The 23,052-nt window shown below is 41.1% G+C and overlaps 1 protein-coding gene across 2 annotated transcripts in view; it reads right to left on the bottom strand.

Moving 5' to 3' along the window:
- grid2 (glutamate receptor, ionotropic, delta 2) overlaps nt 1-23,052 on the bottom strand; it is a 607,329-nt gene that overhangs the window by 248,623 nt on the left and 335,654 nt on the right. The gene's annotated exons all lie outside the window — the stretch shown is intronic.

Genomic DNA, 23,052 nt, shown 5'->3' on the forward strand with positions numbered 1-23,052 from the left:
CCGTGTTTCATAAGCTTCTTTATCCGGATTCCACTTCTCTATTATAGCAGTCATGCTAACTAATGCTCTCGCCTTGCTGGAGTCTAGCTGTAGCACATTAGCTTAGCATCATCAAGGCTTCAGCTAATGGAAGGCATGGCTAATCCTACATATTAGGGTGCTTTGGAGAATTAGTGCCATCATCCCCTCTACATCACACACTCTTAAGTCTGCAGGGGGCTTCTAAGCACTAGGCTCATTATTGCTCTTTGCTAATGACTTAAAGGGCCCGTTGCGTTGACTCAGCCCAATCACTCTGAGGTAGGCAACAGTAAAAGGAGAGTGAGAGGTAACTGTGCAGCAAAAATATGTCACTTTGAAGAGTTTGACAGGACCTGGAACCTCTAAACATGGTTTAGAAGTATATAAATAACGTTTAAGTCCGGCCCGAGTAAGTATAAGTTTAGTGATAAGCTGTACAGATGGATATTGTTTCCTTTTACCTTGCCAACACGTTTAAAAACAACCACTGTGTATAATGACGAGAGTTGGAGCAAAAACAGATTTGGGCTACATACAGAGAGGTGTGCAAACACATACAAAGTGTGGCGCTATTTTGAGTTGTTCACCTATCATCCTGAACCATAACCGCCTACAACACTCCCAAACTATCACCAGCCCACACACTCACACATCCACAAATCCTCACAGTAGATGAGCAGCATACATCCCGGGATAAATCTCCCTAAAGCAGCTAAGAGATGTCAAGCAGTCATTGAGAGTTGTTTATTTGAGGGATATACATGTCAGCCAAACACACATGTGCGCACCAAGAGTTCAGGCTGTCAGCCACAGGGATTACTGTGGGACTCGTCTTGTGCATTTATTTATTTATGCATTTTGCTGGGAGGTCATCATGCCTGAATGGAATCTCATCTCGTCATCACATAGCTCTGCCGGGAACACAACTTGTAAAATACAATACATCTTCTTTACATTGTTCCTATGTTCAAAGTTTATTAAACTGCTGTCTTATCCTGGTCTTGTTTACATTTCCTGACATTTTGTATGCATGTTGTTAATGTCAGTGTGTGTTGTCCAGTGTTGTCTGCAACAGAGCATTTTATTGAGCTCCCTCTCCGGCTTGTCGGTCTGTCAGAAGAAATGGACTGCAAGCACTTCACCTGCACCCAGGTTTGACAGATTATTCTCTCTATCTGAGGCTGCGGCCACATGAGGACGAAAACGGTTGTTTGCGTTACTATTTAGTGTCATATAGACCGTTCGGCCACACGAGGACGACCGAATACGGCACTAAACGACTGAGGAAACGATAACGGGTCCCAAGGTGGATAGAACGGCATACGCAACGCTCTGGGGGGTCCAACGGCTCTGTGTGTACGCCCTATAAGATCATTTTCTGATAATGATGGCAATAGCCCCGCCTCTCCCCACCTCTGCTGCTCACCCCCGCGTCAAAGTAAACTGCACACTGAATTCAGATTATTTATCTTTCTCTCGATATGGACCTAAACGCGAGTGAAGTCTAATCTGACAGGACGGAGACACGCAGCTCTGCTCACCTGCAGCTTCTCCCGCTGCAGCAAAACACACACTTTAAGTCAGATCATCACCCTTAGCTATTTTAATTACCTCTCAAACTACCTAAACTAGTTATAAATATGTTTATTTTTACTGTCGGCCGGGTCACTCATTACTGGATCAGCTGCTGCATGAGACAGACACTGACGCTGTCCGAAGAGAGGGAGGAAAAATAGAGGCTCCGTGTATTTTATTATTATATTATATAGAGTCGTTATTCATTTGTTTTAAAGCTCAATAAATAACAAAGAAGACCTTTGATCGGCACTTTTATAATTTTGTCCGGAAGATTTAAACTTTAATACACGTTGACTGGCGAAAAACTCTGCGCGGTTCCCTCGGCCCCCACCGCGGAGAATAAACAGAAGGGCAACCATGACAACCATGCTTCTTTGCTGCTTTTGTGGAGGAAGTTACAGCACCTCGTACAGGCTCCTGCATATGTACTGCAGCTTCTCCAGCGGTTGGAGCTAAACGGAGCGGTGTCGTGTGGACAGACACTATCCGGATAACTATTGCGTGTGGACGGAAGCTTTTTTGCGATTGCGTTTGCGTTAATCCTATGCGTTTAGCCGTTTTCGTCCTCGTGTGGCCGCAGCCTGAGTTTCTCCAAGCAGATCTCCTCCCACCACGCACTCACACTTCATCACATTGATACCCGGTCCTCTAGTTCCTGTGGCCCAGTGACTGAGGACGGAAAGGAGAGGAAAGAGAGAGGGGTAGGAAGCAAGGAAATCAATATCTGAAGAAAACCAATAAAAGAGTTTCCGCAAGCCTGAAGCTGTCGGGCATTTCTTCAGTGAGTTAGACAATAGAAGAGACCAGGGACATAATGCTAGTGCCTGTTTTAAACAGAGTTGAACACAATTATCCACAACTATAATTTAATATCCCTCTGACTATCACTGGATTGAGGCTCTGACTTGAAATACAACCTACAAAAAAACCTATAACTAAGCTATACCTCCAGTTTAAGATATGCAACCAGTGATCCATCATGTTATAAATAGCATTAAAATAACGTTTCGGTTAATTTGCAAATTGTTTACTTCTTAGTTTAAACTTCATCATGATCATCAATCATCATTCAACAGCAGGGAGTTGCTAATCAGAAGTGTGACGGAATTCATCTGAAAGAAAAAAACTGTAGGAAGAGTGTGTAATCGTAATGAAGTGTTTGGTTTAATCTGAAATCCACAAAGATAGAGAGAGAGAGAGAGAGAGAGAGAGAGAGAGAGAGAGAGAGAGAGAGAGAGAGAGAGAGAGAGAGAGAGAGAGAGAGAGAGAGAGAGAGAGAGAGAGAGAGAGAGAGAGAGAGAGAGAGAGAGAGAGAGAGAGAGAGAGAGAGAGAGAGAGAGAGAGAGACGCAGCCAACACTGTCATAAAGCCAAAAGTGTATCTCCATGTCTAAAACTGTGCGTTAGTGTGTGCGCCTGTTGGTGTGGATGACCTACTTGTGTTTGTGTTTTGTTTCATGTATTGTTCTAGATCCACAGCGCCAAACGGCTGCCATGCATGGTGCCAAACACGACTAAGCACTGAGTGGCAGAGAGATGCTTACACTGCTGGCGGCTGCACTGTACATGCCTCTGTGTGTGTCTGTGTGGACTGATGGATTGTTGATATACGATCCTTAAGGGAATTAGCACTTGCATTAATGTAGTTATCGATGTGAGTGAGCAAAACACAACATGCCCTTTCCATCTTTGATTCTTCTGAAATGTATAACTGTAAGTTATCTGACTCCTGGCACTTCCTGTTGCTGAAAATACCAGACCAATGATTTCTTCAAACACAATCTGTTCTTATTCCTGCCCCCAGTACGCCCCCACACCCTCGCCTGTTCCCATTCACATTTAATGGACCCCTTTGGTCCCTTCATCTTGTCACATTTAACGTAATCTATTCCTAGCTAGCTTCCAATCTTTGTGCCCTGCAGATGAATACATCCTCTCTTTCATCCAGCAACTTTTCTTCTCTGTAACGTAATGTTCCTCCTTTCCTCATTCCCTTCAACTGCCCCTCAATGCAACACTATATTCACCCAGTTATCATCCTCACCAGCTGAATGCCCCTTTCTGCTTTTTTTCAATCCCCATCTCTTTATATTCCTGTCTCTCTTTTTTCAATCCTCATCCCTCTTAGGCCTGTGACAAACAGCCAAAAAGGGCTTTAATTTTCGAGATACCGCTCCCGGAGTTAGGACAAAACACAACTTACTTTTTCCTCATCTCTAAGGCCTCCCATACATGAAATGAATTGTTGTATACAAATATTTTACTGCAAAAGTGGTGAAATTGATATATAAAGTTAGACACCCCAAACTAAAAATAAAGCCTGGCCGTATGGGGGTTGAGGCATATAAACTCATGTAGATTCACAATGGAAGGTCTGATAGGTTTAAAACTTGGCATACCTGAGGTCAGGACATCCTTCTGCATTATAGAAAAGACTGAATGTCAATATATTACTGTAAATTGGAGATACAGTCATTTGAACACATACCTACAATAGGCGGAAATGTAAATCTATGTAGAATGTTCTCTTTACTTTGTAGTGACTCTCACATGGATTGCCATAGCAACACATATGAGGGCTTGTCTGATAGGTGTCGTTCTACTGAATCACCAATAATAATTGTGTAAAGGTAGCTTACATACTCATGGAGTTATGTCACTAAACGTATAAGGTGTCCCAAATGGGGAAAATATGAAATAGTCCTAATTAAATCTATAGTATCACCAATTAATTGTATTCTGACTTCACTTATCAGGGGGGGAAAATATTAACAAATCATCTCGAGTAGAAGTCCCCAAAAGGTATGACAACTTGAGAAGTGTTAATAATAATAATAACCCATACTTTTTTTAAGTAAAATATTGCAACTTCAACATTAGTGCAGAGAAAATGCAGGCCTACAATGCAATAGAACTACTAACGAGGTAGTAGTTGGACATCAGCTCGTCGCGGGCAATGTTCGTGGTCAGAAACTGATCCACTAAGAACTGAAACACCTTGATTTTACACTCAAGAGGACCATAAGGATACTCATCCACTTCCTGATAGGGCAGAACTCTCTCCATGTCTATTTTTCTTCTGTTTATTGTAAACCTTCACTCAGCCACATGCTCTACTTGCTTTTCTCTCCTCCCTTTTTCATAAATAGCCCGTTTATTTGCTCAACTTCATTATCTCCCTCATCCATATTTTGTCTTCTTCCTCTCCACCACTACCTTCCTGTAATCAATGTGAATAGAGTAGTTACAGAGTGTTACAGAGTGTTTGTAACACTAGTGTTTTCACCAAAAGTATATTTCCTACTTTTAAACTGTCCTCACTGTGGAATTCATAGTAAACAAATGTGCCTTTTTTTGCTTTCACTGTTGTTTGGCACGAGATTAATGACTCATCTCCACACCCTGCTCTTGTTTTCTACTGCAAGCTGATCTTTACTTCCTCGACCTTTTGCGACCAATGCAGACTCAACCTAATCCTTAACTCCATTATCTCAGATCTCTGTGCAGTAGCTCATTGTGGGCAAGTTCATTTATTTTTCACCTTCCACCATCCATCCATTAACTCAATTGTTTGTCAAATCCAATTAGACTGTATTATGTGCACTTTTAACTCTAGTGCTAACTTCATTCTCTGTTGCGGGAGCTGCTGCATTAGCTAACGCTGCATTAGCAAAACAATTTTGTTTGCAAAAGGTGCAGCAGGCTTCAAACACGTTCCCCTCCACTGGTTTCAACCAAGCACTAAATTCGATGTTTTTCCAACCAAATACGGTTGAACTTAGACTTCCCCATATTTATTTGTAAGTAGATTAGAAGATACCTGAGTCTCTGACTGCCGCTAGCTGAAGCTTGGTTGGTTGCTAGGTTACTAGCTGGGTGTTCTCCGATAAGGGGCCGGTGGAAACAAAGTTGGTGATTACTGGTTCCATGTTGATTTATTTCAATACAAATTGTTGGGGGGAACTGAAAGTCAATTACCGTACCGTTACTTTGCAGCTCGGACATTTCCCCCAAAACACATTTAGACGCAATGGCAACACAGAAGGACCTTTCAAATCTGATCAAGACCTTCTAACAGTGGCGGCCGGCCCATAGGGGCGCTAGGGGCACCGCCCCCCCCCTCTTCCCACATTTTAGATTGTCATTATTTTATTTTTAATAAAAAAGGTACATATTATATAGTTGGTATCAGAACAATTTATAATCTACAATAAAATCTCGTTTAAAATTGTGTTACGATGTCTAAAGTTACTGATAAGTCATGTGTTTCCTGCCTGACCGCAGAAATCTTTGCCCGTGTATCATTACCCTCTCTCGTTTGGGTGGTAAGAAAAGAGCCCTAAGTGCAGCAGCAGCCAACCAAGTGCTGATGGTTGCTACCTGAAAAGTACTATGCCGCAGAAACATAATTTCAGCCAATTAGCGTCGTCAGATCTGATGGTCCAAGGGCTACAATTTCCGCGCCCGGTCCAAGGCAGTCTGTGAGTTGTTTTGAGTCGTATCCAAGGAGACAAAACAGGGAGCTGTCATACACTCTGGAAGCTATCATTAGCAGCTGATATGAAAACTCTGTTTTAGACATAAAAATTGAATTATGGATCATCAATAATTTGTTCAAAGTGACAGACACATTATATTAACCTTCAGCCATGTTTTTCTCATTTTAATGCCATTGAACACAACTTTTGATCAGAATAACAGCAAAAGGTGAGCATATCTCCGTGTTTTGCTACCTAAAGCTACGTTGTGTTATGTCTGTATTTGCTTCCCCTGTCGCGAGTTCTCAGTTATGATACTTATATTTCTAGAATCTGTGGAATCTCAGCTTGTTAGCATAAGCTTGTTTGTGCATATCCGATAAGTATATCGATCGATTTATACCTAGAGTGAGTTAGCATTTTTTCGCTCAGGGCTCATTTAGCAAAACGTTAGCTTCTTGTGAGACTTGTGTTTTATTTCGGTAAAAATGGTTCATATCATCAGTTAGCTGAGTTTCTTCCCGTTAAATGAGTATGACACAGGAATATTTTATTCAATAATTTGAGTGTTCCCAAAGCCCCGGTGTTCTGCAGTTTGTGTGGGCCTACTGTACTGTTGCACAGTGTATACTGTAGAAACTATGTCCAGGACAAGGTGTTTTGAAGTTTTGGAAGATTCCTAGCTAACCACACTGAAGATTATGGAGGTATTGATCAGTCTTCTCATATTGGTAAGCCTCAATTTTTCCTTCCCCCCCCCCCCCCCCCTCTAACATCACCAGAAGTCATAATTTAAGGGATAATTTAAAAAAAAAATGTTTACCGGGGGAGCATCTCCCCGGACCTCCCTAGTATTGTTTGGTCACCATTTCCACAGCCCCACCCAAAATATTTTCCACCAGCCGCCACTGCCTTCTAAATCATATGTAAGACCTTTCTTATTTTTTTTATCATATTTAAGACTTTTTAAGGCCTAAAATTCTGATTATCAAATGTAAGACTTGTTAAGACCCCGGGGAAACCCTGTTTTTGTAATTCAATGAATTTCAGTTGCCTGCCTTCCCTTAGTATCATATAGGTTTCTTTTTTCTTGATGCTGTTAACATATTGTATACAGTCACATACTTCCCAGGTTGTCAGCAGTTTTCGGCTTTCCTCCTCTCCGTTAAAAATAAAATAAAAATTGGAGTGCACTAGGATCAGACTTGGTGTGAAAGGCCTACTTAAGCCTGTTCTCATTTTATTTTTCGTTTCTCCTTCAGCTCTTCCTCACCCCATCCACCCTTACGGTACGTCCACACAGCAGCTTTTCAAAAATCTTGAAAATCTTGGAGCTGGGCGTGTCTGACAGCTTGGGGATTTTTTGCGAGCAATGCGACCAACAACCAATCACATGAATCTCCCGCCCCCGACATACAAAGCAAAAAACCCCGGGGATTTTATGCGAGCAATATATATATATATATATAAACTCCCTAAACAGGCGAAAACCTACCAGTTTCACCCACTGTCTCTGCCACCTCCCTCCATGCCTGGTTCCTCCGGTTTGTATCCCGTTAATAGTTCTGGTCGTAAAGAACTGGGTGATTTGCTACCGTAATTTCTCGTTTGGAATATGAGGAAATGAACTGCGGTCTGGTTCTCCCTGCTTACACGCAGTTTGATTGGCTAGCGCTTCTACTGTCAGATTTGCATAAACGTGTTTGATTGGCTGGCGCTTCCAGCTCAGCTTCAAAAGTTGAACATTGCTCAACTTTTGAATCCTGGAAATCCTGGACATCCTGGAAATCTTCGCTTCGCTCCCCCACAATGCAGTTCGGCAAAAAGCGAGGCAAAGTCCCCATTCAAAGTCAATGGGCAGAGAAGCGTTGGAAGATTATTCTGAAGCTGCTGTGTGGACGTACCGTTAATCCATTCAAAGAGACCCGCCGCTGTATATATTTGTGTCTGAGGTATATCTGCTGTTGAGTCAGGAGAACAATCCTCAGCTCTTTTGTTTACAGCCCTTGAGGTCAGGTCTTTCTCTCCTTCCACAGTTACACGTGATTATTGCAATATTATGGTTGATGAGACTGATCAAATGATTCTCAAAAACCCCCTACTGTATTTAGTTTGTTTACCTAATACACAATGCAAACACTTTTTTATTTTAATTGATTAAGGCCAACGTAACTTAACTTTCTTTGATGTATACATATTCGAAAAGTTGTGCTATGATGTTGAAAGTTTCAGGTACTGCGGGAAATACAGATGCAGATCCTGCCTTACTTGGTGTATAAAGAGGAACTAAATCAATCTATTCTTATCACAGTATAAAATGTTTCCTGAAAAAAATATTTCAAGAAATTGCAACATATTGGCCTGATTAAAGTATTAAAATAGCTAATCCATTGCCCTCCTTTACATTTGCTATTTTTTACATTTTCCTTTCATTTTTGGCCTCGTAACATTTGTATGTGAACACTGGGTACCATTTTCCAAAAAAGAGACACAAAAACAGGCACAGAGCATGTTAATAAGCATGTACTGTGTATACTAATGGACTGTTACCTACCCCCAGTCTCTCTCTCTCTTGCTATCTTTTTCCTATTCTCTTTGTCAGCAAGGGTAATGACCCATTTGTCAAAGCTTTAATCATATTAAGAAAATGGATTGGTTGTTGTTCACCGCTAATGGCACGGTGTCTCTGTTTTCATTGCCTGTGTACACAGCAGATGTCATAGTTTCCCACTTGGTGTCTCAATAGTCAATTGCATGCAGGTGTTTGTGTGCATGTGGTACTTATATTTCTGTTTGTCAGTGTGCTTTCATGCCAGTGTATAGATATCGTCAGCAGAGATTGAGATATTGAATTATAATACAAATTAAAACTGCGGTCGCACTTGTGCGCGCAGTGATGAGCGGGCCCTCGCGTCCGTGCGCCTGTCGGGGAGGGCAGCCGGTCGTCCCGGCTTCAAGCAGACGCGCGCGAGTCCTCGGAAATGAGCCGTTTGTCATTTCTCAAATTTTCGTGTCCCAGACCCCCAGGTCCTCCGGCAGCGACCCGGAAACGGATGTCGGCGCGCCGTCTCGAAGGAAAACACATTTCTCTAAAGGGTCGTCGAGGATTGATTATCGAGGAGGCTGTCTGGAGGAGCCGTAACCGAGGATACACTGATTTAGAGGAGAGAGGAGTCTCTCTGGAGGAGCTATAACCGAGGGTACACTGATGCAGAGGAGAGAGGAGAGAGGAATCTCTCTGGAGGAGCTATAACCGAGGGTACACTGATGTATTTTCCGGAGTCGATTTCAGCCAACAGTGATGTTTAAAAGAGGTGTGACGCATGGCTGGACTTCTGTCAACGAAGCACAGCTCTGCAAACTGTTCCCGTTGTGATTATAAGTTATTTAAGATGATCAATTGTGCATCAGACTTTCTGCCCTTTACCGTTTGTTTACTCACTAATCACATCTCCCCTGGATGTTAGGCTATTTTTTTTTTAATACAACTGCTTTCATTGTGAGGCGATGTTCACAGTGAAAACAGCTGCTGAGAGGTCAGTGCAGAAAGCAGAACAGTGTGTATAATATATATCGCTCAATAATACCAGGCCTACATTTCACACTTTATTTGTAGGCTTTAGGAGATATCTACAAATAAACAATAGATATTTTTCATGAAACCATATTGTGCTTCACATAATAAAATATACAAGCCTGATATTTAGTACATGCTTTAGGAGCTGTTTGTGTTTGTTGTACAATGTGTGTGTGTGTGTGTGTGTGTGTGTGTGTGTGTGTGTGTGTGTGTGTGTGTGTGTGTGTGTGTGTTTGTGTGTGTGTGTGTGTGTGTGAGAGAGTTGATGTGGCAGGCAGACAGGCAGGTGTCAGTAGGTTATCTGACATATACAGTGGGGCAAAAAAGTATTTAATCAGCCACCAATTGTGCAAGTTCTCCCACTTAAAAAGATGAGAGAGGCCTGTAATTTTCATCCTAGGTATACCTCAACTATGAGAGACAAAATGAGGAAAAAAAAATCCAGAAAATCACATTGTCTGATTTTTAAAGAATTTATTTGCAAATTATGGTGGAAAATATGTATTTGGTCAATAACAAAAGTTCATCTCAATACTTTATTATATACCCTTTGTTTGCAATAACAGAGGTCAAGCTATTCTGTAAGTCTTCACAAGGTTTTCACACACAGTTGCTGGTATTTTGGCCCATTCGTCCATGCAGATCTCCTCTAGAGCAGTGATGTTTTGGGGCTGTCGCTGGGCAACACATACTTTCAACTAGGACAAAGATTTTCTATGGGGTTGAGATCTGGAGACTGGCTAGGCCACTCCAGGACCTTGAAATGCTTCTTACGAAGCCACTCCTTCGTTGCCCGGGCGGTGTGTTTGGGATCATTGTCATGCTGAAAGACCCAGCCACGTTTCATCTTCAATGCCCTTGCTGATGGAAGGAGGTTGTCACTCAAAATCTCACGATACATGGCCCCATTCATTCTTTCCTTTACACGGATCAGTCTTCCTGGTCCCTTTGCAGAAAAACAGCCCCAAAGCATGATGTTTCCACCCCCATGTTTCACAGTAGGTATGGTGTTCTTTGGATGCAACTCAGCATTCTTTCTCCTCCAAACACGTCTAGTTTTTACCAAAAAGTTCTATTTTGGTATCATCTGACCATATGACATTCTCCCAATCCTCTTCTGGATCATCTAAATGCTCTCTAGCAAACTTCAGACGGGACTGGACATGTACTGGCTTAAGCAGGGGGACACGTCTGGCACTGCAGGATTTGAGTCCCTGGCGGCGTAGTGTGTTACTGATGGTAGCCTTTGTTACTTTGGTCCCAGCTCTCTGCAGGTCATTGACTAGGTCCCCCCGTGTGGTTCTGGGATTTTTGCTCACCGTTCTTGTGATCATGTTGACCCCACGGGGTGAGATCTTGCGTGGAGCCCCAGATCGAGGGAGATTATCAGTGGTCTTGTATGTCTTCCATTTTCGAATAATTGCTCCCACAGTTGATTTCTTCACACCAAGCTGCTTACCTATTGCAGATTCAGTCTTCCCAGCCAGGTTCAGATCTACAATTGTGTTTCTGGTGTCCTTTGACAGCTGTTGAGAGCTTCATAGTATGTTGAATACTTAAAACGAAAGTTAGGTATAATCAAATATAATCAATTATATTATTGTATAACCCACAATGAAAATGCTTCATATTTGAGGTTTTTCTATATTTACAGCATAAACAAAACAAAGTGGTTTGTTAAGTTGAGTGTAAGGCCTATGATTTATGCCCTGCTCTCTGATAAGAGAGTAGGCAGGTTCTTTCCTCTCCTCTCACAGCAGGGAGGGGGGCTCCGGACTTAAGCAGAAACACATTGAGGCCTCAAAAAGGTGGTTATGTCATAGTCATAGAATATGTCTAGTCATGTTTTGTTTTACACAAACTTGGGAAGGTGTGTCTTATGCCAGAGCCAATAGAATATGTTGGTTGGGTATAGAGGAGGTGTTTGTGGGTTTTCTATCCGGTTTTTTGAGCATAAAAAGACTGGCTTTTTTGGTTTTCGTAGGGGAGAGGGGGGGAAACCCCTGGTATACTCTCTCCCGGTAAGCTCTGTCCTTTCAGAGCTGGGTTAGACGGCTCTCGGTAAGGTTTTATGCCGGAAGTTGCTATAACCAACGGAATCCATACATGGGTTTTATGCTGGTAGTTAATAGAACGAACCAGAATATATGATTTTATGCCGAAAGTTGCTATAACCAACGGAATCCATACATGGGCTTTATGCTGGTAGTTAATAGAACGAACCAGAATATATGATTTTATGCCGAAAGTTGCTATAACCAACGGAATCCATACATGGGCTTTAAGCTGGTAGTTAATAGAACGAACCAGAATATATGATTTTATGCCGAAATTTGCTATAACCAACGGAATCCATACATGGGTTTTATGCTGGTAGTTAATAGAACGATCCAGAATATATGATCCATACATGGACTTTTGAATGAATATGAATTAAGGTTTTAGATAAAAAATATATAACCCCATTTTGATATGTTTTGTATGATTATAATGTGTTAAAAGGTAAAGACTCTGTACTGGTTTGGACCTATTTTTTTCTTCAAATAAACTGATCTCACCTTTTGGATTGGGACAATAAAAGGGAAAATCTGTGCTCTCCTCTCCTGCTTCAAAGGTAAGATTGCACCCTGCCACACACATGTTTTAGGTAGGAACACACCCCATTTACTGATACCAAAATCCTTCGGGATCGCTTAAACAGATTAAAAAGAGTTGTCTGAATAGAAACAGCAGTTAATTGAACCTGGTTCTTCGGGGAGTTAATAGAGGTGAGATCTTGCTGACGTTTGGTGGATCTGAGCCAAGCAGTAAACTTACATAGACTCAGTAACTTCGGTCGGGTCAATTAGTGAGGTCAGAGTAATTTACCGGAATAAATTAATCGGGGCCTCACCTAAAACTCTAAACACAGCTCTTTGGTCTTTGCCATAGTGGAGTTTGGAGTGTGACTGTTTGAGGTTGTGGACAGGTGTCTTTTATACAGATAACGAGTTCAAACAGGTGCTATTAATACAGTTAACGAGTGGAGGACAGAGGAGGCTCTTAAAGAAGAAGTTACAGGTCTGTGAGAGCCAGAAATTTGTTTGTAGGTGACCAAATACTTATTTTACCGAGGAATTTACCAATTAATTCATTACAAATCCTACAATGTGATTTCCTGGATTATTTCCCCCCATTCTGTCTCTCATAGTTGAAGTGTACCTAGGATGAAAATTACAGGCCTCTCTCATCTTTTTACGTGGGAGAACTTGCACAATTGGTGGCTGAGTAAATACTTTTTTGCCCCACTGTAAATGGTCAAAAATGGTACATTCTCCGTTAGCCTACAAGCTCCCTGTTTGAGCGAAGGACTGTTCCTTCTCAATGTAGCATGACATTGGATATGCGCTTAACTTGTCCTGGATTGGAATTTTTCCGATCATTTCCCTAGGAGGAGTGAAAAACGCACATATTTGAAAATTGCCGAGTTGTTGGGGCAAAGTAAAAGCAATTTGAAATATGTGTGCAATTATAATAGCAATGTGTATACAGCGTTTCGTGAATATCGGAAAAACGATATGTTTGGAGTAATTTGCGACATGTAAATCGTCAAAAATGGAACATTCTCCATTAGCTTACGAGCTCATCGTTTGAGCGATCTATTATTCCTTCGCAATTTAGCATCACATTGGATATGGGCTGAACTTGTCCTGGATTGGAATTTTTCCGATCATTCCCCTAGGAGGAGTTTGCAGAAATGTCCTTAAAATGCATGAAAAACTCACATTTTTCAAAATGGCCAACTTCCTGGGATGCGGGGCTAATGGAAGGCAATTTGAAATATGTGTGCAATCATAATAGTAATGTGTATACAGCGTTTCGTGAATATCGGAAAAACTATATGAGAGCAGTTTGGAGTAATTTGCGCCATGTAAATCGTCAAAAATGGTGTATTCGCTGTTAGCTTACGACCTCCACGAGTGATTTTTCAAAAATGTGCCCTGCAATTAAGTATTGTATTGGATAGGGGCTGAACTTGTCCTGGACTGGAATTTTTCCGATCATTCCCCTAGGAGGAGTTCGCAAGAATGTGCTGAAAATGCCCGACTTCCTGGGGGGCGGGGCTAATGGTATTTATTTACAAATATGTCCGCAATTCCATGAGGAATGCCTGTGCCGACATTTGTGAAGTTCTGAGAAACGATATGTGACTACCACACAATAGGGGGCGCTAGTGAGCAGTTTTTTTGAAAAATTACATTGTTTTTTTTACATTCTCGAAAAGGTCGTGGGCTCTGACGTGTGTCCAAAGTTTTGCGTCCGAAGCTCATTTTATGCTATCGGAATTTAAAAAAAATGTATAGGCCATGCCCACATTCTGAATTTGTTAAGGTGAGACACGACAGGTAAAAACATCGTTTTTCAAGTACTGGTCAATTTTGAGATTTTGTGCCATTTTGATTCTATAACATGTTTTCTTTCAGGCTTTTGGAAGGAAAACGTACAAAATACACATTTAAGTGTTTATTTGACTATAGTTTGTCTATTTGCGTTGATTTATCCTAAATTCACCAAAAGTTAGCATTCTAACATAACATAAAGTACCGTGACCGCTGTGTGCACCATGTCAACAGAGGTATCGCTGGAAAGCTCCATCTCTCCTGCACAATATCATCTGATCCAAATATGGTCATTTCCTTTGTATCAGCAACCAATCGTGAAAGCACTAAGGGGTCTTAAACCAAGAAACGAAATCTCATTGGCTGGTGTCAATTTCTGACAACGTGATTCGTTCAGATGCGTCACGTGGTGTGCTAAAACACTTCCTGGTTAGCTTTCCGCTAGAAATTGAAATCTCAAAATGGCAAAAGGATGGCGAAAAAAACGTTCACAGAGAAGACAACAACAATTGTCACTTGTCACAAAAAACAAATGACCCCGAACATGAAATGCCTTCACGGAGTGCGTCGATGTGCAAGCTATCATCCAAAGAACAGGAGGGTTTAGCTAGCGCCTCACTGCAATCTTTAAAGGTCCTTTTCTGAAAAAGAGTTTTTTCTCCTACTCTGAGTTCGAAATGTCAACTTCAGTAGCACGTAGAGACACCAAACCTTCCAGTTATATTCCTATCAATATTATGAAGGCTTTTACAGAAGGGTTTGTTCATATATCATTCATAGCCTGAATTATACAACATTGTATACCTAAAAACATGGCAAAAATTGATATGTTAGGGCTGTTGACAGTATTTTCTGATTTATGGAGTGATAAAAAGAGATATCCAATATCCCTTCTGTAAAAGCCTTAGATACTAATATGACTACAAAATGAAATGAGAATTTTGAACCTGGCTTTATCCAAAGTTCAGATTTCGAATCCTGAAATGTGTTAAAATATGTGCATATTTAATGAGATAATGGATAATTTGCATATCGAAACATGCTATTTCAGAAACCTTGTAACACAGAAAACAATTGCCTTATTGTAAGTAATTAACTGGAGAAATGTCTAGCTGATACCTTTAAGTTAAAAAAAATACCCTATTCACCTGCGGTGTCTCGCCTTAAGACACTTTAAATCTGAGTTTGTAGTCACCCCCGAGAGTATGTGTAAACAAAAATATATATATTAGTCCATCCGCTCTTGAGTTATACATTGGTGGTGTTTTTGGCGCCCCCTATAGTCCAAAATGAAAATGCTTTGGTGTGCCTATTCCCAAGACAGACTGAACCTATCTACCAAAATCTGTGATGTTTGGATAAATTGTTGATGAGTTATGAGCATTTCTTTCTAAGCCCCGCCTTTTTGCGAGTACGTTTTGATTGACGGCGGCAATATTTATCGTCCTAACATGCTCATTTTCTACGGTAATTTGTCTGACCCTCCACCGATGCTGTATACGAAGTTTGGTGTTGAAAAACTGAAAATTTTAATTTAAGTGAATATTTAACTGTTTTGAACATTATGCTAATTTCAATGAACAAATATGTAGGCGGAGCTTAGGGTTCCAAGAGGATTATTTGTAGAGCAGGTCCACCCGGATATGTGTGCAACATGTCAGGTCATTTCGAGTTACGGTGCGACTTTGTAAATGTATTCCGAAATGGGCTTTTGATAGGTGGCGCTAGTGAGCAGGTTGGAATATTTAACCCATTGACTCCAGAATATTGTAGTTTTCACCAGTACTGGTGTCCGTGCAAAATTATACAACTTTTGAAGCGTCCTAAAGGTCTCAAAAACAGGAAACGCCAGCAGAAAAATAATAATTCCACCAATAACAATAGGTTTCCTCGCACTTCGTGCTCGGGCCCTAATAAATACTATGTTGCTGTGAGTTTGATTATTATTTGATAATTGAATGAGCTGCATGAAAGTGTAACTGGTTCTCAGCTTCCCATAGAGCCTGCCAGGCTGATTGTACTCCATTATGAAATTGTGGAAGACATTACATATGATCTTGAGCTATTCATCCATCCATCAAACGTAACATCGGATCAGATTTTGACAAAGAGTTAGGGATGATTGGGCTTCAATCACAAACACCTCACTCTATAAACATTGCAGTGATGATGTTTGATGTGATGGCCGGGGCATGTGTGTTTGCTTCTTATTAAATGGCCCAATGAAAAACTGTATTATTCATTGGAAACAACATGTCCTGATTTCTGAGTGGGTGGATGTGGGTCTGTGAGGTGTTACACACACAGTTTGTAGTAACAGAGAACTGGAATCCTATATTCTATGTATTACGTGTTTACAACAGTACAATATATTCCCTTCTGTGTAGTGCATTTTCCTGCCTCAGAGAGAGCACCAGTGGCGGCCGGCCCATAGGGGCGCTAGGGGCGCCGCCCCACCTCTTCCCCCACCTCTTTTATTTTTAATAAACAAGGTAAATATTATATAATTGGTATCAGTAAAATGTATTATCTACAATAAAATCTCGTTTAAAATTGTGTTACGACGATGTCTAAAGTTACTGATAAGTCACATGTTTCCTGCCTGGCCTTGCCCATGTGTCATTACCTTTATATATACAGTCTATGGTCATTACCCTCTGTCGTCTGGGCGGTAATAAAGGAGCCCTCAACCAGTGCAGCAGCAGCCACTAGCAGCTGACTGTTGCTATCTGTAAACTACGATGCCGAAACATAATCCGGTGGGGTGACGCAGTACGGCAGTAGTTGATGAGGATGGCTTCATGTGCAGGTGGAGTCTCCGGACCTCGGTCCCCGCCCAATTCCGTTCAAGAGCTAATCTCCAATCCTTTCGAAAGGAGAAGTTTGGGAGATAAACTGTTGCTTAAAGATCTTGGACCAGACCAACCCGATTTGTATATATCGCAGCAAGCTCGTGCAAAAGACAAAACGTATCAACGAGGCTTCTCACGTAGCTGGTACACCAGAAAGGTATGGCTAGCTGGATGCAAACAGGTAAACGCTGTCTTTTGTTTCCCATGCTTGCTCTTCAAACAGCCGGGGACAGATACGATCTGTTCAGAAACTATACAAAAGTTAAACAAGTACAAACCACATACTGTCTGTGTCATGGCGAACACAGTCGCTGGTTTATTTATGTCTGTAGGCTATAGGCCGTTGTTGTGAGTGTGGACGGTCGGAGCATTTACAACGTTAGCTTAGCCAATCTCCATTTAGAAAACACGCATTTTAAAAGGTTTTTCGCCTGCCGTCTGTCTGCAGACTTGTCAAAGCATTAATTCATGGTTTTTACTAACCGGTATCAGTATGTTGTTACTTCGGCATCATTTTGAAACGTGTATTACAATTAAATCACGGTCAAATATGTTCATCTTGTTGTAGTTGTAGCCCCCTTGCCAGTGATTCTCCCTCTAGTTTAGCATACTCAGCCCGACTCAGCCTGGTTGTTCTCGGCACGCTTAAAGCGAGCTCCGCTCACTATATCAACAGCCCCAACAAAAATATGTTCCACCAGCGGCCACTGCAGAGCACCATGTTTAGTCATGACAATGACTTATTTAGCTTAAGCTTTATACAATAAGGATTTGATTGAGAGAGGGAAGAAACATATAGACTTAGTGGGACATGACAGGAAATGTGACAAAGGAAAGATGAAAAGGAACCTTTTTGGTCTATAAAGAGTAAGTTGTGCATTTCAGAAGGAATATGTAAATGGTGATTGGAAAGAGGGAAAGAGAGATTATTTAGTCAATGTATTTCAGTGCTCTGAAAAATGAAGAAAGTAGAAAAGCCTGTGGAGGCAGACACAGACAAATGCAAATCAGCAGACAGGAACGAGAGAGGGTGAACCCAATGAAAGGAGGGAGGGAATGAAAGATGGATGAATTATGGAGAGACTGTGGGAAACTCCATAATTATACATGACTGTATCAGAGTTACTTGGATGAGAAGGAAAGTGCGTGCTCCCTCACTGACAGAGGTGGGAATAGAGTGAGGAACAACAGAGAGTGGTTGACATGCATGTCATGGAAGGTTAGCGTTAGGGCTGTGCGATTATGGCAACAATCATAATCACGATTATTTGGGTCAATAATTGATATCACGATTATTTTGACGATTATTCATTGACCATTTATTGAACTTTAAAACAAATAATATTTTACCAATAAACAAGATCAACAAATATGTTGGAGCGCACTTCCAAAACATACTAAACATATATTATTAATATGATAAATAAAAATAAATTAGACCAAAAATGATGCAGTGCACTGTCACAACCTACTGAAAACTCCTTAACATATAGCCAACATTTTGGTAAAACATATTCCACTCAGTTAAACGTTGAAGGCTGGACAACCGTCATGGTCCAGAAGTAACAGGAAATAAATGTTGAACTACAATTTAAGACCAAATAAAAATGTTTAGGCCACCATGGCAAATGCTGGTAGGGCTGCTCATGTCATCTCTTAAAGATGTTTTGCAAGAAACACCAGCCTGTTTACATGGTCTGGTTTCAGAGATGAGCGCAGGCAGGTGACAAGCCACCTGTACTGAAGACCCTCAGCCACGCCCCGACACATGGGGTGACGCCGGCCAATCACAAAGCTTTGATGCGTTCAAATGCATTATTCTGGCACAGGAAGATTATGTTACAGGACATTAACGATAAAACAGAATATTGTTGTTCTATTTTTAGACACATCTCGCGATCGACTGGTTGGGCACCCCTGGGCTAGACCATAGGTCTGTTGTGGTAGCAAAGTAGTCAGCTGAAGCCACATCTCTCTCAACTTCCCCACGGCATTTGTCATATAGTGCAGGCAGCTCAGACCTGCTGAAATAATACCGAGACGGCATCGCGTAATGCTTGTCCAACGTGTTGACAAGTTGCTTGAAGCCCTGGTTGCTAACAGTGCTAACTGGGCACATATCTTTAGCGATGTGAAATGTAATGACAAAGTACTTAGTGGAAATAGTTTTACCCTTCTTTTTAACGAGTTGCTGCTCTTGTTCTGACATCTTCGCTTGCGCTGAGCACTCACAACACATGTCACTCTCACGTGGCCGAGTGGGCTTTTAGGGAGGGGCGAAAGGGCACCCAGCAAAATAATCGTATTTTGTCAATTATGCTGTTTTCATAATCGTCGCAAGCCATAATCGTAATCGCGATTAAAATACGATTAATTGCACAGCCCTAGTTAGCGTACTTATCCATGAATAATGATTGAAAAATAATTTAATTAAAAACATGCATTGCATTGGAGGGAAGAGATCACAGTTTATTTCCTCTTGATGAGAATAAACAACACACTATGTTTCATGCCTATCCATATAATTTACTGACTAAAGCGGTAATCCTAATGTAAATGTGGCTATTAGACATATCACCTTTATTCACCTCTGACTAATATTAGTTCTAATCATAAAATACATCTGATATGGTGCTGTACATTTAAGCAATAGCTCACGACAGGCCGTGGTATACGCTCTGTAAGGGGCTGAGAGGCAGGGTAGTGGGAGGCACCTACATTCCCAACAGGTGGCTCCACCCTCTTCCAATTAGCAGTATTGGGAGCAGGTGTGGAGACCTCACACCTGGTGCTAATCACTCCCTCAAGGGAGACAAAGCACACAGAAGCCTCATCCCAATACCCCTCCTTGACTCCTCTCTTCCCCTCCTCCGGGACTTGACCCGGAAATCGATCAAGACACGCCATTTTGAAGGACGTCCCAATAGCTGAAATGCACACGGAGGAGTCGAGAGAGGCTTCTCAATACTAAAATGTCCCCTCCTCGACTCCTCGGTCCTCCGGTAGTGACCCGGAAATGAATTTCAGTGCGCCATTTTGAAGGACATCTCATTTCTCTAAATGCACACCGAGGACCGAGCATCGAGGCTCTCTGGAGGAGCTATAACCGAGGATACACTGATGGTTCCTCCACGGCTCCTCCGCGGATGCATTTCCGGGAACGGTGGAGGCGTGACGCACGGCCGGACTTATCTCAGCCAATGACAGCTCTGCATGCATCCCCTGGATATTATTTTAGAAACTGCTTTCATCGCGTTGCGATGTTTACAGTGAGAATAGCTGGTCCGTGCAGAAAGGAGAGCAGTGTGTACAATATATATCACTCAGTATACTGTAACAGGCCTACTCTCTTTATTTGCTTTAGTTTAGATATCTAAAAACAAAGAGTCGATATTTTTCTAAAACCATTTAGTGCTTCACATAATAAAATACACAACGGCTGTAGCCTGATTATGCTTTAGGAGCTGTAGGTGTGTGGTCAACACACTCTCACTCCATAATCGTCCAGGAGCGACGTTTGGTCATTGTCCGTGGCGTGCAGTTGTGACACTCCTAGGCTCCTTCAGCTTCATAAAGGGACGCAAATAGCTTTCAACGGATTGCAATGTATTCCCATCTGCGGCGGGATTTGACGCTCATGGAAGCACGGCATTCGTTTGTGTCGGCTGCCCTTAAAGGCAATGTGAGCATCCATTCTCAATGGATAACGGAGAATTATACACCCGGAAGTAAGTATTCCCCTTACTGTCGATTGATTTTACCCTGATATCTGCACTACTCATCGACTAAAAAACACCAGATTATCCTTGTTAATTACACAAAATTGATTGGTTTAAATTGTGTGCAATGCTTTTGCTTTTGAAATTACAGCCTCACCTACTGATTTTAATTTAACCATATATCGAGCCCGATTCTCGATTTCAAATGTCTGCTCTAAAATGATATTTATAAATGACTATTATCATTATTATAAGCAAGACAATAAATGGCAAAGATATGTAGAAAATAAACGTATTTAAGATACGTTCATAACGAATGTAACGTGGGAGAAAATATGTTTCTAGAAGATATGTAGAAAATAAACGTATTTGAGATACGTTCATAACAAACGTAACGTTACGTGGGAGAAAATACGTTTCTAGCTAAACGTAATTGAGAATGCAGTTTAGTTCTGTGGGAACGTACTTTTTAGGAGACAGGGTTGGATGGAAACATGTAAGGGATAATGTGCAGCAAGGACTTATTGACCGTTGTTAAAGGGCGCTCACATCTGCAGAAAGAAGTCCGGTCGATTTAACTGTATACAGTTGGGCTGAAAACTGGGACAAGGGAACAGCGGAGAAGTAACGGGGCGGAAACCCTCCTTTCGCAACGGTCCAGACATAGACATCAAACGGCAAAACATATTCAGTTGCCAGTTACTTTGGCATTATAATAGAGCAGGGATATCTATACACTTTCCAAGGTTTGAGATAATGAATTGTGCTACTTTTAAAGCAAGCAACGATATTTTCAAATCTGTAATTAAAAAGGTCCGCAAAAACGCTATCGACCAATCTGATTGCTTGATTTGACTTGTCCGTTTTATAAATATATTTACATTTCGTCCGTTACGAAACAAACTTACAAAGCTTAAGATGGAAACATTAAAGGTTAACTTTGACCTCCGGGGTGGTCTTACTATGGAGGAGTGGATTGAGGAGTGCCTATCTCCAGAAAAAAATCACCTAAACGACGACATGCAGAGCTACGTGAAGAGCAGGTAGGCTACAGTAGACCAACTGGAAAAGTACCTCCATGTTGTGAGCTATTGCTTGATTATATTACAAAAGGTGAAATACGAAGAGTCAAGGCCGTTCTGCTATCTCCAACTCTAGCAGCAGCAATATTTTTTTCCTTGTCATTAAATATCAACATACAGTTTTAGCTTTAATTTTCTCCTCGCACTGCTTAAACATATGTTAGAACAAATACCATTATTGTTAATACTTAACATATGTTATCGACTGTTCCAGTGCAATACTGAGGGAAATGTCATGTGTGTGAAAGTATTAATTGCACAACAGTATGTAAACTTGAAAGTGAATAATGTACCACAGTCATTAAATTATTTATTACACATCCTGGTAATGAAGTACTGATTGCCTGTAACAAATACCTACACAGTCAATACATATGAAGTCTTGAGTTTAAGAGCCATACAATACATTACAAGTGAGGGTGTGGTGGGTTTTCAAGCATTGTCTTTCTATAATTGAGTTTATATCAATTTATACAAATGTTTTTGGTACAAAAAACAATAATTGTTTCGTTTACATTAGGTGCAACAATCAATATACTCCTCTCTTTTGGTTTATATTTTGCATTGGGACATGAGTGGATAATAATAAAACTCACATTAGTCGACTGTTGTATGAAAGTCCTGACTTAACAGTTGAAAGGCTGTGTTGTTCTCCAATAAATCAGTATTATACCCACAGTTTGGGGAGCATGAAAGCCGCCAATCTCATTTTCACTTAAAATATATACATATAATTATATATATTCCACTTGACAGATGGTGGTAACAACTGTGAAACACATTACTAAAGAACATTTTCCAACATTGTACATGTGTGTAAGTAAGTTTGAGTGCACACATTATGTGTGGGAGAGAGCACAGGAAGGTCAGGGTACTCGTTTCAACTCTGGAGCCTCGTAGCTAAACACATCCAAAACAATGGACACAAGTGTGTGGGTAGCAAGCCTGCAGTATGGGAAATTCAACATTATGAGCTAGCAAACAGTGCCAGTTAACTTGATGGCAGCACAGGTAGTAGTCAATTAAATCAGCTTAGGCCTGTTTTAAAAATGATAAATCGATGATGACCTTTACAATTTAAAGATTTTTTTTAAATTAAGCGAAGCATGGGAATGAACATAAATGTTATCAGGAAGAACTGTCCACTTGAATCCACAAACCTACTCAAACTGTATACAATATGTTCTCACTGGTACTTGAGATAAAAGCCTCCCTGACTAGCATCTATGAGATATCAGACAGTTTCAAGGACCATATGGTGAAAAGGTTATTTGGGGTTATAACATTTCTCAACGTGCCCATGAGGAAAAAGCAAAGAGAGAAAAAAATGAAAGGGCTTTGAAGTGCTCGTGCCTAACTAAAGGCTA

The sequence above is a fragment of the Pseudochaenichthys georgianus genome, chromosome 9 (genome assembly GCF_902827115.2).
Source record: "Pseudochaenichthys georgianus chromosome 9, fPseGeo1.2, whole genome shotgun sequence".
Classification (NCBI taxonomy): Eukaryota; Metazoa; Chordata; class Actinopteri; order Perciformes; family Channichthyidae; genus Pseudochaenichthys; species Pseudochaenichthys georgianus.